This window comes from Cervus elaphus, chromosome 15, assembly GCF_910594005.1.
Source record: "Cervus elaphus chromosome 15, mCerEla1.1, whole genome shotgun sequence".
Classification (NCBI taxonomy): domain Eukaryota; kingdom Metazoa; phylum Chordata; class Mammalia; order Artiodactyla; family Cervidae; genus Cervus; species Cervus elaphus.
In genome coordinates this window covers 40,967,564-40,976,797 of record NC_057829.1, presented here as the reverse complement: position 1 = coordinate 40,976,797, position 9,234 = coordinate 40,967,564, and the positions used below count along the sequence as shown (strand labels likewise).

Here is a 9,234-nt window from a genome sequence, read left to right as displayed (position 1 = left end):
TGAGAAATATTCTGAGTTCTGTTATTATTTGAAATGACAGAGGCAGCATGTTCAGTGCCAATTTTCAATCCCTGCCCACCGTTCACTTTGAGATCAGCAAGTAACTCATTATAAATCCTCTGGATAAACCTGAACGGTCCAGTATACAACAGCCATTTGCTAAGTGTGACTATGTACATTTTAAATTAGTTAAAAGGAAACCAACATTTAAAGTTCAGTTTCTCAATCTTGGCTCATTAAGTGCTCAATAGCCACATGAGGTTAGTGGTTACCATATTGGAAGAGGGAAGATATAGAACATGGCCATTTTCACAGAAAGTTCTATTGGACAGTGTTGCTATAAACTGTGATCTGGTCCCCTCAGGCCTTGTGAATAGTATCTGAACCCTGAATTGATGTTTCTGTGGTCACCATGGAAAACAAATGGTAGAAAGGCTACTTTCAGGATCATTTCTGTAGTTTGTTACTCGAGGAGTTTCTCCGAGCATGTGGAGCACCAGAAATGGGGGGCTGCTGCTCACCTGGTATAAAGTTACATAAGGTCTGGGAAGATCTGCTGGAGGAGCAAGTAGTTCCCCACTCCAGTATTCTTGCCTGGAGAATTCCATGGGCAAAGGAGCCTGACAGCCTACAGTCTGTGGGGTCTCAGAGTCGGATACGACTGAGCAACTAACTAACACACACACTCAATAAGTGTTCTTACCACACACACACATACAAATATATATATATATATATTTCTTAATGGGAGAAAATTGACAAAAATGCAAATAGTGTCTGTGGTATCTCCAGGTAGAGGAACTATGATTACCTTTTTCTTCTTCCTATTTATATGTGTTTTGGGGGTTTTATTCCTTTCTTAATTAGTAAAAATCACATTTAAGATCCTTAAACCCATTCATTTATCACCAGTTTCAAATTAAGGTGGTTTTATCCAACCTCTGCCTTAAGAGAGGAAGTAGTCATTTTGAACAACTGTTTCTTTAAAAATTAAACTCAGCCAGCAGTTTTTAGTTAAGAGATCTGTATTCCATTCTCTTCTAGCATGAAAAGCATCAGAGAACTTGCGTTTAGGATGCCCTAGAGCCCTGATAAATAGAATTACAGAACATCCCTCAGGAAGAGATGGCTCATGATCACTAGCAATCTTCTCATCCAGGTATTTGTCGGGCATTTTGCCAGGATATACATATTTCTAGACTATACTTCAGAGTCTCAGAATCAAGGCTCAACAGGTTAAGGAGGCCTATGGAGCTGAAGAGGGCTCTAGTTTTACCATTGAAAAGAGAACCATAAAAAAAGAATTCCTTGTTTCCTAAAAGTTCAGGCATGATCATACAGGTTTAATTAGGAACAGCCAGCTGTTTACAGCAAATTATAAACTGCATAAGCAGACCTCAGTGGACACTCCCAAAAGATGTCCCATGAACCCTTACTTCTCCAAGTCCAGATTCAGCAGATCTGGCTTGGTGAGGTAGGGTGCTGTGATGCCAGCCAGAGGAGTATTCTAAAAGTCCCTTTCCATAGCTTTCCATGACCAAAGGAGAGGGTCAAGAGTACATGGAAAGCCTCTGCTTTTCTTTCCTTTTGTCCTTGAAACCTGAAGCCAATTCACTGTTTTCTTGACTACCACTGCATCCGCCCAGTAGAGAGACATTTCAGAAACAAGCTAAGCAACAGGATAAGAACACCAACTTTGGAGTCAGAATTCTGGCTGAACTTCCTAATTTTTGACCTTAGGCAGAGTTTGTCAACCCTGAATCCCAGTTTCTTCGCCTATAAAATGAGGATAAATTATATTGATTTAATGAAGCAGATATGAGAATTAACCAAGAGTATTTGGAAAACTGTTGGCATAAAATCAACACTCAATTATTTTTACTTACCTTTCCTTTTCCTTCTAGAAGGGGATTGGTCCACTGGTGTTTCTACTGAAGAGGAAGGAAAACAAACTGTAAAACTCTTAATGAGCCTTACTTCAAATACTGCCCGGTGCAGTTCAGTAATTAGTATATGAGTTCTGCTTCAGCTTGGGCTGGGTTCCAGTTCTTTGCTCCAGCCTTAACTCAGGAATTTCCTCCTCTAGAAAACCTTTGCTACCCACTCCCAAGCTGAGTAAGTGGCCTTCCCAAGCAGTCCCGTGGCACTCCAAGCTTGTTTCTATCCTCGTTTACCTTGCATTCTGCTTCTCAAAACAGGGTACCTAGCATTGAGCATGGAGTATAGGATGTTATAAGGCATCTTCTCCAGAGCATCAATTTTACCTAATAATGAGTAAAACAAAGGGCACGTATATATTTTTAAGATAAGATATTAGATTAGATAAGAAATTTCACAATGGCAGAGGGTTCCTAGAAGACATGTGCTTATCCTCCTTTGCTTTTAGATTTTCTTTGCAGAGAAGTTGCAGAAGCACTTATTGCCACATGACAGTGAAATTACACTGTAACTAATCTGTTTCTTCCAGCAGACTATGAGCTCTGTTAGGGCAGGCATTGTACCTCATTTGCCCCTGAATCACAAAACTTAGCTACATAGCATGAGGCCTGTCTCAAGGTGGAGGCTCCAGAAATGTTTGTGGAGCTGCAATCAACTCTCTGTCTTCTCCCAGTACTTTGGGGAAACTATAGTTTTTCCATCAAAGTGAGCAACTTTGAAATTGTTTAACTGACAGGACTTCACATTGAGTGCCTATTAGAGAGAACATAATTCTAGCTGTACTTCTGGGAAAAGTATTTAACCTATCAGACTTTTGGCTTCCCAACCTGGTAGGTGGTTAAGGCTTAATGAGAAAAGATTCACAAAGTAAACTGAACTTGGCACATAAAAGGTACATGCAAAAAAGCTTCTTTAGTTTTCTCTAAAGTGACTAATTAATAACTAATTAATTCTGATCATTAATCTACAAACCAAGAGATGATTTTGGTTATTTCAGTCATTCCAAGCAACTCAAAAGGGACCTGAGCCACTGCCTGGGGCTTCTTCTACAGCACCCTGGTCCTCCTTCCTGAGCTTCCAACCTAATTTACCATATCATCCAGCAGTTTCCTTACTGTCTCAGTGACTGGTGACTGTCACATTAAACCTGGACTTAAAAGATAGAGATAATTCAACTAGAAGGTGGAGAAAGGTAACCACCTATTAGGAGCTTGAGCTGCAGAGTCAGGGCCCATTTCAAGCCTTGCCTCACTAAGTAATCTGATTTGCTTCTCCAACTCTGAGGCATGTCTTGATCCTGGTTCTGCAGACAAAACTGGGTCCTGGGCAAAGTTGCCAATTCCTAACTTAGAGAATGAGCCAGGGAGGGAGTCGGGATCCCCAAATGGCTGTGTCCTTCATTCTATTGGTCTGGGTCCAGAGTAACTTTACTCAGAAAACTAATGACGCTTAAGCTTCAGGGGCCCTCACAATCAAAGGCCCCTGTTTATGCTGAGAGTTGCTTAAAATGTTCTAGGTTGAGAAGGGAAGTCAGGGTGTAATCAGGGAGCATTCTTATGTAAGCTTTTCTGATAAGTTGCCTAAGACATTTCAGAAGAAAGAGACCTAGAGAGCCGTGATTCCAGGAATTTGATTCTTTCTTCTCATTCTAAACGAATACTCAGTTTTGTAGTTTATTTTGTGTTTGAAATTTTATATTCTTTTTAAGGATGACTCCAAAAAACCTGAAGCTACCTTTCTCTAATGCCTCCCTACCCTACAGCTCACCAGAAAGTCATAAGTACAGGAGAAGAGTGTGCAGGGGCCTCTGTCACAAAGACTCCATGAGAGGTAGACTCACCCTTAATAACTGCAGTCTATCTTCTCTCTCAGGAACCTATTGAACACCTTGTACCAATTTCCTTCCACAAATGCTGGGACCCTCTAGCATTCCCAAGTGCTTCACTAGAAATAAAAATATAAAACCTCTATTAGCTGACTTCTCCCCTGAATCTAAAAACTATTTTGAAATGGTCTTTTTATACCTATTTTTATGCATTGATAGACTTGGTACTAGAGAGGGGTCAGGGGATAACTGACATGGAAAGGTAGTCTGTTAAGAATTTTCTTTTTTTTTTAACATTAAAAATTTTTAACTGAAGTATAGTTGAATTTCAGTGTTTCAGGTATACAGCAAAGTGATCCAGGTTTATGTGTACATATTCTTTTTCAGATTCTTTTCCATTATAGGTTATTACAAGAGATTGAATATATTTCCCTGTACTATAAGGCATATCCTTTAAGAATTTTATTAAGATATTTTGGGTTTTTTAAAAAATAGAATTAGTTCGTGAGAAAAGGAACATGGATCCCAAGTAAATAACAATGATGGCATCCTTTTGCATTTCTGTTCCTAATGTCTCCAATCTAATGCCTAACTGTAGATAGAGTTCTCATGATCATTATTAGTCAGTTCAGTTCAGTCGCTCAGTCATGTCCAACTCTTTGCGACCCCATGAACCACAGCACGCCAGGCCTCCCTGTCCATCACCAACTCCCGGAGTTCACCCAAACTCATGTCCGTTGAGTCGGTGATGCCATCCAACCATCTCATCCTCTGTCATCCCCTTCTCCTCCTGCCCTCAATCTTTCCGAGCATCAGGGTCTTTTCAAATGAGTCAGCTCTTCGCACCAGGTGGCCAAAGTATTGGAGTTTCAGCTTCAACATCAGTCCTTCCAATGAACACCCAGGACTGATCTCCTTTAGGATGGACTGGTTGGACTCTCAAGAATCTTCTCCAGCACCACAATTCAAAAGCATCAATTCTTCAGCACTCAGCTTTCTTTATGGTCCAACTCTCACATCCATACATGGCCACTGGAAAAACCATAGCCTTGACTAGACGGACCTTTGTTGGCAAAGTAATGTCTCTGCTTTTTAATATGCTGTCTAGGTTGGTCATAACTTTCCTTCCAAGGAGTAAGCATCTTTTAATTTCATGGCTACAATCACCATCTGCAGTGATTTTGGAGCCCCCCAAAATAAAGTCAGCTACTGTTTCCACTGTTTCCCCATCTATTTGCCATGAAGTGATGGGACCAGATGCCATGATCTTACTTTTCTGAATGTTGAGCTTTAAGCTAACTTTTTCACTCTCCTCTTTCACTTTCATCAAGAGGCTCTTTAGTTCTTCTTCACTCCTTTTCCTATTTGGAACCTGTCTGTTGTTCCATATTCAGTTATAACTGTTGCTTCCTGACCTGCATACAGGTTTCTCATTATTAGTCAGATAATCTTCAAAATGTATTTTATAGAGATTAAGTAGGATCGCATTAGTGAAGTTCATAGTTTTAAAAAATACATTGTTTTAAAAAGAAAGCAAATCTCAGAACAGTATGCATAGTATGATTCCAATTAAGTAAAACACAATGTGGGTGTGTATAGTTTGTGTGAGTATATATGCAAAGACAGGTCTGTGTTTCCCAGATTTCAGAAAACAACACTGTGCTGTATCCACACAGAACTAATGTTTCCCAGACTTTAGACAACTGCATACAACCTTTCTTTTTGAATCTTGCCGCACTATGGGGCTTGCGGGATCCTACTTCCCTGACCAGGGATCAAACCCAGGCCCCCTGCAACAGAAGTACAGTCCTAACACTGGACCACCAGAGAAGTGCTTGCATACAACCTTTTGCCAGACTCATCCAGAGCTACTTGATGAATAGCTTTGATACTTTTTTCAAAAGCTTTATAAGGAAAATAAAATGGATTCTAACAAAAGGGGAACTCCTTCACTAATAGAGTCAAATATTAACTCTTTGCAACCAGCAGGTATATGAAAACATTGTCTACCCTGACTTAACCATAGCTTACAAGGCCCTCTGTGCTCTTTGCCACCTCTCCTGCTGCTCGTTCCTTACCTCTGTCTCAAGCCCCGTTCCTTCATTGTGCCAAAGCTGTACCCTGGAAGCCTCCATGTTTCTTTCCCACTCAACCTCCAATTTTGGTGTGGTTGGCTCCTTTTCATCATTCAGACCTCAGCCCAAGTATCACTTTGCAGCCAGGTCTTCACTGACTACTTGACCAAAAGTAGCTTATGCCAGCCCCCAATATATTGCTTTAGTTTCCTGTAGCACTCACTATTTCACTTTGTACTGATTATATGCTATGTGTTTACTGTTGGTCTCTTCCCTTTAGTGGGTAAGCTTTATGAAAGCAGGAACCTTGTCTGTACTGTCATCTTCCATCCCTACAATAGAGATTAGCAATTCAGTGAGTGTTCGTGGAGTAAAAAGTAATAATTCTGAAATATTATTCAATGTTAAAAAGACATGAGATATCAAGCCATGGAAAAATATGGAGGAAAATGAAATGTATATTGCTAAGTCAAAGAAGTCAGTCTGAAAAGGCTACAGACTATATGATTCCTACCATATGACATTTTGGAAAAGGAAAAACTATAGAGACAATAAGAAGATGGGTGGTTGTCAAGGGTTAAGGGGGGGAGGGATGAGTAAGTGGAGCACAGTGAATTCTTAGGCAACTCTATAGGATATTATAATGGTGGAGACATGTCATAATACATTTGTTCAAACCCATATACTGTGCAATACCAAGAGTGAACCTTAATATAAACTACTGACTCTGGGTGATATGGATGTGTCCATGTAGGTTCACTGATTATGACAAATGTAGATTCTGGTGGAGGATGCTGAAAATGGGGGAGGCTATGCCTGAGTGGGGGCAGGGACCATATGGGAAATCTGTATACCTTCTGCTCAATTTTGCTATGAACCCAAAACTGCTCAGGGGCTTCCCTGATAGCTCAGCTGGTAAAGAATCCGCCTGCAATGCAGGAGACTCTGGTTCGATTCCTGGGTTGGGAAGATCCTCTGGAGAAGGAATAGGCTACCCACTCCAGTATTCTTGGGTTTCCCTTGTGGCTTAGCTAGTAAAGAATCCGCCAGCAATGCGGGAGACCTGGGCTGGGAAGATCCCCTGGAGAAGGGAAAGGCTCCCCACTCCGGTATTCCAGCCTAGAGAATTCAATGGACTATACAGTCCATGGGGTTGCAAAGAGTCGGACATGACTGAGCAACTTTCACTTTCACTTAAAACTGCTCTAAAAATAAAGACTACTAAAAAAGATATACTGCCCAAGTTGTCAATAGCTTTAAGTGTGTAAGTGATCACTGAGTCACGTTGCTGTACATCAGAAACTAACACAACATTGTAAATCACCTATACATCAATACCAGTTTTTTTAAAAAGCTGCAGTAATGAAAACAAAAATAATGCTGCTACGAACATAGGAGTGCATGTATCTTTCAAATTAGGGTTTCTGTGTTCTTTGGATACATACTCAGAAGTAAAATATGTGGCTCATACGGTAGTTCTATTTTTAATTTTTGGAGGAATACTGTTCTCCACGGTGGCTATATCAATTTATAGTACCACCAGCAGTGTATAAGTGTTTCATTTTCTCCACATCCTCACCAGCATTTATTATTTCTTGTCTTTTCCATAAAAGCCATTCTCACAGGTATGAGATGATATCTCACTGTAGCTTTGAATTGTATTTTCCTAATAATTAGTGATGCATATCTTTTCATGTGTCTGTTGGCCATCTAAATGTCTTCTTTGGAAAAATAGTTATTCAGATCCTCTGCCCATTCTTTAATCAGGTTGTCTGGCTTCTTGTTGTTGAGTTGTATCAGTTCTGCATGCATTCTGGATATTAATCCCTTATGAGACATACAATTTACCAGATATGGCCTTTATTATGCTGAGGAATGTTCCTGTATACCTGCTTTGTTGAGAATTTTTCTTACAAATGGGTACTGAATTTTGGAAAATGCTTTCTCTGCATCTGTTCAGATGATCGAATGATTTCTAGCCTTCATTTTATCAAGGATGTATCATGCTGATTGATTTGTGGATGTTGAACCATCTCTGTATCCCTTGAATAAATACCACTTGATTGCAGCGTATGATCCTTTTATGTTGTTGGATTTGGTTTGCTGATTTTTTTTTAAGGATTTTTGCATCTGTGTTCATCAAAGATATTGACCTACAATTTTGCTCTTCTGTGGTGTCTTTGTCTAGTTTTGGTATCAGGGTAATGCTGATTTTGTGAGGTGTAGAACAAGCAATTTTTATTTGGTCCACAATTCCTCAGTGAAGAGGGAAGAAATTCTGGTATCAGGTAATACTACCAAATTCTGATTCACATGGTTCATACTTCTGGGATATTTGTGTAATATTTATTCTTGCTGCTGGCTTTCCCAGTATATTTTTTCTGGATGAACAAACTGGAGTTTAAAAAATGATGCAAAAAATAAAAATAAAAAATAAAAAATGATGTAGAAGCGAGGAGTTCTGACCCCACTCTATTGCTGATAATAATAACTAACATTTGCATTGAAATTTTCTTCCCAAAGTTACTGTATTTGGCTCTTGAAATAAAATGCAGGTGTTATATTAATAGCTTCATTTTCAGGTAGATAGGCAGGCTTAGAGAGAGTCTTCGGATACCACACTTGTGGTATTAGATCAGCCTTGATCTAAACACTGGTCTTACAATATCAAAGTCCATGTTTATTTCATGGCACCTGGCTGCCTCCCTAGCTGGTTGTGTACATGCTGGGAAGCCACTTCCCCTTTCCAAGACTCAGTTCTTACATCTAGAAAATACCCAGGTGATCTCTTGGATTCTTTCCAACTTTAAATTCTGTGCCTATGAATCTTTTTTTCTCCATCATCTATTTGAAAAATTGCTAAAGCTTTAAAAAGTACTAAAATAAGATTTTATTTTTACTTGTAACTGTACAGCTATTTGAAAATCTGATTCAGGTATTAAAAGTCAAATAAGTTATAAAAAATATCTTTTTCTTTTAAAGTAATGCCTAGAAACAGAACATCTCAGAAAAGAATGAATTGGTCGCGCTAAAGGCCCCTCAGAGGGGCCTTCATGAGTCTTAAAAAAAATGCCATGAGGGGATGTTACTCTGAGCTTATTTTAAGACAAAAGGCATGGAAGAAAATATACTTTTCTAGAAATGAAGTTATTTAGAACAGAATAAACAGAACTAAATACGAAATAGCTAAATAAATAAATCTTTCCAAAAGGAAAAGGCCAAACCTGGTCTTTAGGTTATTATTTACTGGTAAATTCACTTTGTATGTAAAACATCTGTATTATTCATGTGTCCTTCTTGTTCAAACTGCTGTTGGACCACACAGTCAAAAGAGCAAGTGAGTTATTTGTTTTTTCTCCTTAGGGCATTTTGTTTTCTCTCAAACTTATATTTGCA

General features: G+C 39.2%; 1 pseudogene; it reads left to right on the top strand.

Moving 5' to 3' along the window:
* Positions 1 to 429: 429 nt before the first annotated feature.
* Positions 430 to 504, top strand: LOC122709662 (annotated as a pseudogene).
* Positions 505 to 9,234: the final 8,730 nt, after the last annotated feature.